Source organism: Platalea leucorodia (assembly GCF_965183815.1).
Source record: "Platalea leucorodia genome assembly, chromosome: 10".
In the NCBI taxonomy this organism is placed as follows: Eukaryota; Metazoa; Chordata; class Aves; order Pelecaniformes; family Threskiornithidae; genus Platalea; species Platalea leucorodia.
The window spans coordinates 12,077,954-12,085,529 of record NC_138832.1 but is presented as its reverse complement, the minus strand read 5'-3'; positions in this window follow the sequence as shown (position 1 = coordinate 12,085,529).

Genomic DNA, 7,576 nt, shown 5'->3' with positions numbered 1-7,576 from the left:
ATTTCAAAAGACATCCTGTTTATATTTAAACTTTTACTAGACGAGCAACATCTATCGAGCTACGCTCCGACAATCCACCTGTCTCTCTGTTAAGTAGAAGAGGGGAGGCTGAGTGTCTGAGCCCAGCTGCTGGCGGGCTACAGCTTGCCCACACGTGTACATTCAGCCTCACTAGTGGCCGTCCTGGGGATAAAGGCCCTCCCGGTGACACTGAGAGCTGCTAAACGAACAGAGGACCATGCTCTGTCCATGTGCCCAGGGGGCTGCGGTCAAACGGGGCGTGGGCGTCTCCACGGTGACCGCCAGGCCTTTGTGACCAGGGGCGGCATCGTGCCCAGAGGCCATTGTGACGGGGGGGTCCGCACGGCAGCCGTGGAGGCTCTTATGGGGCCAGGGCCCTAGGGTGCCCACTCCCAGGAGAGCGGCCCCGCCAGGAGGCAGCAGCTGCGCTGGGTGCCCGTGGCAGGCGTCCAACAGACGACCCCGGAGATGCCCGAGAAGCACGAGGCGAACGCTCGCTCCCAGCCCGACAAGGGGCTGCGGCGCCTGCAGGAGGACCGCCAAGTGAGGGATGGGGCTGGCGGGAGAGGCGGGGGGCGGCGGGACACGGGGACAGCCGGGAGCGAGACAGCCAGCCCTGAGCGTCGCCGGCCCAGGCACAGCCATGCCGCGCCGCAGGGGTTTCTCTGGGGCAGGGCAGGCTCCGGGACGGCCGCGGCCCACGCGGCCCCGCAGCAATGCCCCAGAGGCAGAGAGCAGCGCAGAGCCGAGTTCAGCCTGGCTGGAGTAGCCAGGAGCTGCCTTGAAGCCGAGGCCGGGCTTGCCGGTGCTGCGGGGGCCGCTGTGCCGACACAGCCGCCTCCATCCCGCCCCTCCTCCTTCTCCCCACAGGTGCGCTGCAGGCAGCGCCGCAGCGCAGCCGCACCACAGCCTCGGCCCTCCATGGGGACCGGCTGCCACCGCTCCCCTGCCCAGCGAGCTCACAGAGCACTTGCAGCCGTCGCACACAGGTAGGGACCTTGAGGGAGATAGGCTCGACCGCCTCCCCGGCGCTGGGAGGTGCCGATGCAAAAGCGGGAGGTGCTGGAGGGGACAGGTGCGACCAGCCCCCCCAGCAAGCTGAGACCCCGCCCCCGTGCCAGGCCCGGCAGGCTGCCCGGGCATGCTGGGGGTGCTCCCGAGACCCGGTGAGGGGGGGCCACGCAGGGACCAGCCCTCTCCCCAGCTGGCCCTGGCAGCAGGGCAGCAGCCGCCCTTCTCACATCTTCTCTTGCAGACGGACAGGCTGGAGGGCTGGGAGGCACTGCCCCGCAGCAGGGTCACACGGGGAGAAAGAGTGACCACGCCAGCCTTGCCGCCTCTCCCAAGGCTTGAAGCGATGCAGGCAGCCGCACCCCGCTACGCACTTGCAGCTCCAGCGGCAGGATCTGCAAATGTCACCAAGCTGCCCGCTCTGCCAGCAGCAGCAACCCCCGCATCTGCTCTGAGAGGCAGAGCACACGGCGTGGGCCCTGCGGCCAGCGGCCAGCGAGAGCTTGTCCCACCTGCTCGGGGCATCCTGGGTCACCAGGGCGTGGCAGCGAGAGCTGAGAGATGGGGGCCTGCCCCGCACGGCTGCACAACCCGCGACGCGGCTCTGGAGTCCACAGTCCAGCCATTGGTGTCAGAGGTCCTGAGTCGCGTGGTAGCCGCAAGCTGGGGAGCCGGCCAGCAGGCGGCGGCACAGGGCCACCTTGCGCACACCGCTGGTCTGGCGACACCTCCCAGAACAGCCCAGGTGCAGGCCGCCAGGGGTGGCAAGGCCGCAGCGGCTCAGCCAAGACCTCGTGCCCATGCTCCGGGGGGCACCAGGGCTGCTGGCGAGGCCCGCGCGCCAGTTTCCCCGGGGAGCTGCACCGGCAAAGGGCACTGGGCACAGCCGGTGGCAAGGCAGGGCCATCGTCTGCCACCCGTGCGACTTGTCCACGGCAAGCCGCTGCGCGCACAGCCTGTGGATGCCCTGAAGCATCTTGTGGTCGTGCAAATCAAGATGGAGCATCTGGAGGAGCTGGAGGAAGAGGACGACAACAAAACCTCTGAAGACCTGCCAGGACAGAGGCAGCTGGAGGAAGAGGTCTCCATCCATACCCTCTGGGGCAGCCCCAGTCTGCTGAGACTCAGCCAGGAGCCACACGCAGGCCCCCAGAAGGTGCCCGGCTCACCCGGCAGCGTGGCCAGAGATGCCGCAGGAGAGGCAGATGACCACCCTCAGCGCGCGTCTCCTGCCCCGTCAGCAGACTCAGACGTAGAGCCAGCAGCTTGTTGCCTGGCCAGAGCTCCTGGGGAGCAGGGGCACGGCGAGCCTCCCCGCGCATCAGCACCTGACGATGTACAGCCGTTGGCTCCTCCCTTGCCTGCGGCCATGCTCCAGGCAGCAGATGATAGTGCCGATGCCGTGGGCACTGCTCAGGCCATCCTGGGCAACCGGGACTTGGCAGCGGGGGCTGAGGGCCAGGGGCCTGCCCCTGTTGGCCCCGTAACCAGTGACACTGCTCTGCAGGACCTGGAGGAAGCGTGGGAAGAGGTCCCTGACAGAGACGCAGCAGCAGAGGCAGCAAGCGCCATAAAGAGCGCATCTCTTGCCCCATCAGACGACGCAGACACACAGGCAGCAGCTTCTCCCCAGGCCGCATGTCTCGGGCGCGACGGCCACAGAGCACCTCTCCCCGCCCAGCCCCTCGCCTACAGCTCTCCTTCCCCCGCAGGCTTCGTCGCGCGCCCGCACGCCCCGGCTCGCTGGCGATGTCCCTCCGTCCTCAGGACAGCTTGTCGGGCTCTGCGCAGGGCTTTCCGCTGAGCTGCCTCACGGGACCGTGAGAGCAGCGGCGCCCGGCTGCCAGCACCTTGCCAATGGGCTTGCCTGGCCATGCCCTGCACCTGACCAGCGCAGCCTGGCCTGTCTCCCTATTAAAGTCCTTCCTGGCTCTGTCCTAGGTGAGGGCTCTCTGTCCTGTGTGCACGCGTGTGCGCGGGGGGGTGAGTGCAGCAGCTGGGGTCAGACCACGGCGCCGAGGGTCCCCGTGTCCCTGGGGCAGCGACTGGAGCGAGTGCGGGTGTGGGAGTGAGTGTGATGGCCAGTGAAGATCAAGCCGCAGAGGCGGTGAGCAGGTGACGTGGCCTGGGAGCAAGGGGGTGAGTGGGTGTCCGACGGCCAGCCCTGCGTGTGAGAGACCCTGGCTGTCTCTGGTGGTGAGAGCATGGAGGGTCAGCTACGGGACCGGGGGCAGTCCCGGCCGGCTCGGGGGCCGTGGGACGGTCTGTACCAGCAAGCAGACAAGGGCTGTGGCCTTGGCGGCTCCTACCTGCAGGGGCCAGCAAGTGGGGAGACTGATTTATTTCAGGTTTGCGCAAGCCTGGGCGCTCGGTGGTTTCCCACAACTCAAGCACACGAGATTTCTGCCAACAGCCGTTTTTTTTATACAGTACAAACATAACAGACGTAATCCGTTACATAGCCTTTTTGCTGCCTGATTGGTATAGGTTAATATGCATTCCTAACTTGGTAAGAAGATAAATACATCTTTACAGAGCATGCTCAGAGAGTAGGGGTCCCCTTAATCAGAGGAGGGTCTCACAGTAGCCGGGGGAGGGGGGGTGATTTTTAGTCTTATAGTCAGGACAGTGCATAGAAAGGACAGGTATGTTGTCCACTGTTTCCCTGGTGTCCTTGGTTAGTTCACATCAAAGAATCCAAAATCAACTGCTACTGGCATTTCAAAGGACATCCTGTTTATATTTAAACTTTTAATAGACGAGCAACATCTATCGAGCTACGCTCTGACAATCCACCTGTCTCTCTGTTAAGTAGAAGAGGGGAGGCTGAGTGTCTGAGCCCAGCTGCTGGCGGGCTACAGCTTGCCCACACGTGTACATTCAGCCTCACTAGTGGCCGTCCTGGGGATAAAGGCCCTCCCGGTGACACTGAGAGCTGCTAAACGAACAGAGGACCATGCTCTGTCCATGTGCCCAGGGGGCTGCGGTCAAACGGGGCGTGGGCGTCTCCACGGTGACCGCCAGGCCTTTGTGACCAGGGGCGGCATCGTGCCCAGAGGCCATTGTGACGGGGGGGTCCGCACGGCCGCCGTGGAGGCTCTTATGGGGCCAGGGCCCTAGGGTGCCCACTCCCAGGAGAGCGGCCCCGCCAGGAGGCAGCAGCTCCGCTGGGTGCCCGTGGCAGGCGTCCAACAGATGACCCCGGAGATGCCCGAGAAGCACGAGGCGAACGCCCGCTCCCGGCCCGACAAGGGGCTGCGGCGCCTGCAGGAGGACCGCCAAGTGAGGGATGGGGCTGGCGGGAGAGGCGGGGGGCGGCGGGACACGGGGACAGCCGGGAGCGAGACAGCCAGCCCTGAGTGTCGCCAGCCCAGGCACAGCCATGCCGCGCCACAGGGGTTTCTCTGGGGCAGGGCAGGCTCCGGGACGGCCGCAGCCCACGCGGCCCCGCAGCAATGCCCCAGAGGCAGAGAGCAGCGCAGAGCCGAGTTCAGCCTGGCTGGAGTAGCCAGGAGCTGCCTTGAAGCCGAGGCCGGGCTTGCCGGTGCTGCGGGGGCTGCTGTGCCGACACAGCCGCCTCCATCCCGCCCCTCCTCCTTCTCCCCACAGGTGCGCTGCAGGCAGCCGCAGGCAGCGCCGCAGCGCAGCCGCACCACAGCCTCGGCCCTCCATGGGGACCGGCTGCCACCGCTCCCCTGCCCAGCGAGCTCACAGAGCACTTGCAGCCGTCGCACACAGGTAGGGACCTTGAGGGAGACAGGCTCGACCGCCTCCCTGGCGCTGGGAGGTGCCGATGCAAAAGCGGGAGGTGCCAGAGGGGACAGGTGCGACCAGCCCCCCCAGCAAGCTGAGACCCCGCTCCCGTGCCAGGCCCGGCAGGCTGCCCGGGCATGCTGGGGGTGCTCCCGAGACCCGGTGAGGGGGAGCCACGCAGGGACCAGCCCTCTCCCCAGCTGGCCCTGGCAGCAGGGCAGCAGCTGCCCTTCTCGCATCTTCTCTTGCAGACGGGCAGGCTGGAGGGCTGGGAGGCACTGCCCCGCAGCAGGGTCACACGGGGAGAAAGAGTGACCACGCCAGCCTTGCCGCCTCTCCCAAGGCTTGAAGCGATGCAGGCAGCCGCACCCCGCTACGCACTTGCAGCTCCAGCGGCAGGATCTGCAAATGTCACCAAGCTGCCCGCTCTGCCAGCAGCAGCAACCCCCGCATCTGCTCTGAGAGGCAGAGCACACGGCGTGGGCCCTGCGGCCAGCGGCCAGCGAGAGCTTGTCCCACCTGCTCGGGGCATCCTGGGTCACCAGGGCGTGGCAGCGAGAGCTGAGAGATGGGGGCCTGCCCCGCACGGCTGCACAACCCGCGATGCGGCTCTGGAGTCCACAGTCCAGCCATTGGTGTCAGAGGTCCTGAGTCGCGTGGTAGCCGCAAGCTGGGGAGGCGGCCAGCAGCCGGCGGCACAGGGCCGCCTTGCGCACACCGCTGGTCTGGCGACACCTCCCAGAACAGCCCAGGTGCAGGCCGCCATGGGTGGCAAGGCCGCAGCGGCTCAGCCAAGACCTCGTGCCCATGCTCCGGGGGGCACCAGGGCTGCTGGCGAGGCCCGCGCGCCAGTTTCCCCGGGGAGCTGCACCGGCAAAGGGCACTGGGCACAGCCGGTGGCAAGGCAGGGCCATCGTCTGCCCCCCGTGCGACTTGTCCACGGCAAGCCGCTGCGCGCACAGCCTGTGGATGCCCTGAAGCATCTTGTGGTCGTGCAAATCAAGATGGAGCATCTGGAGGAGCTGGAGGAAGAGGACGACAACAAAACCTCTGAAGACCTGCCAGGACAGAGGCAGCTGGAGGAAGATGTCTCCATCCATACCCTCTGGAGCAGCCCCAGTCTGCTGAGACTCAGCCAGGAGCCACACGCAGGCCCCCAGAAGGTGCCCGGCTCACCCGGCAGCGTGGCCAGAGATGCCGCAGGAGAGGCAGATGACCACCCTCAGCGCGCGTCTCCTGCCCCGTCAGCAGACTCAGACGTAGAGCCAGCAGCTTGTTGCCTGGCCAGAGCTCCTGGGGAGCAGGGGCACGGCGAGCCTCCCCGCGCATCAGCAGCTGACGATGTACAGCCGTTGGCTCCTCCCTTGCCTGCGGCCATGCTCCAGGCAGCAGACGATAGTGCCGATGCCGTGGGCACTGCTCAGGCCATCCTGGGCAACCGGGACTTGGCAGCGGGGGCTGAGGGCCAGGGGCCTGCCCCTGTTGGCCCCGTAACCAGTGACACTGCTCTGCAGGACCTGGAGGAAGCGTGGGAAGAGGTCCCTGACAGAGACGCAGCAGCAGAGGCAGCAAGCGCCATAAAGAGCGCATCTCTTGCCCCATCAGACGACGCAGACACACAGGCAGCAGCTTCTCCCCAGGCCGCATGTCTCGGGCGCGACGGCCACAGAGCACCTCTCCCCGCCCAGCCCCTCGCCTACAGCTCTCCTTCCCCCGCAGGCTTCGTCGCGCGCCCGCACGCCCCGGCTCGCTGGCGATGTCCCTCCGTCCTCAGGACAGCTTGTCGGGCTCTGCGCAGGGCTTTCCGCTGAGCTGCCTCACGGGACCGTGAGAGCAGCGGCGCCCGGCTGCCAGCACCTTGCCAATGGGCTTGCCTGGCCATGCCCTGCACCTGACCAGCGCAGCCTGGCCTGTCTCCCTATTAAAGTCCTTCCTGGCTCTGTCCTAGGTGAGGGCTCTCTGTCCTGTGTGCACGCGTGTGCGCGGGGGGGTGAGTGCAGCAGCTGGGGTCAGACCACGGCGCCGAGGGTCCCCGTGTCCCTGGGGCAGCGACTGGAGCGAGTGCGGGTGTGGGAGTGAGTGTGATGGCCAGCGAAGATCAAGCCGCAGAGGCGGTGAGCAGGTGACGTGGCCTGGGAGCAAGGGGGTGAGTGGGTGTCCGACGGCCAGCCCTGCGTGTGAGAGACCCTGGCTGTCTCTGGTGGTGAGAGCACGGAGGGTCAGCTACGGGACCGGGGGCAGTCCCGGCCGGCTCGGGGGCCGTGGGACGGTCTGTACCAGCAAGCAGACAAGGGCTGTGGCCTTGGCGGCTCCTACCTGCAGGGGCCAGCAAGTGGGGAGACTGATTTATTTCAGGTTTGCGCAAGCCTGGGCGCTCGGTGGTTTCCCACAACTCAAGCACACGAGATTTCTGCCAACAGCCCTTTTTTTTGTACAGTACAAACATAACAGACGTAATCCGTTACATAGCCTTTTTGCTGCCTGATTGCTATAGGTTAATATGCATTCCTAACTTGGTAAGAAGATAAATACATCTTTACAGAGCATGCTCAGAGAGTAGGGGTCCCCTTAATCAGAGGAGGGTCTCACAGTAGCCGGGGGAGGGGGGGTGATTTTTAGTCTTATAGTCAGGACAGTGCATAGAAAGGAGAGGTATGTTGTCCACTGTTTCCCTGGTGTCCTTGGTTAGTTCACATCAAAGAATCCAAAATCAACTGCTACTGGCATTTCAAAAGACATCCTGTTTATATTTAAACTTTTAATAGACGAGCAACATCTATCGAGCTACGCT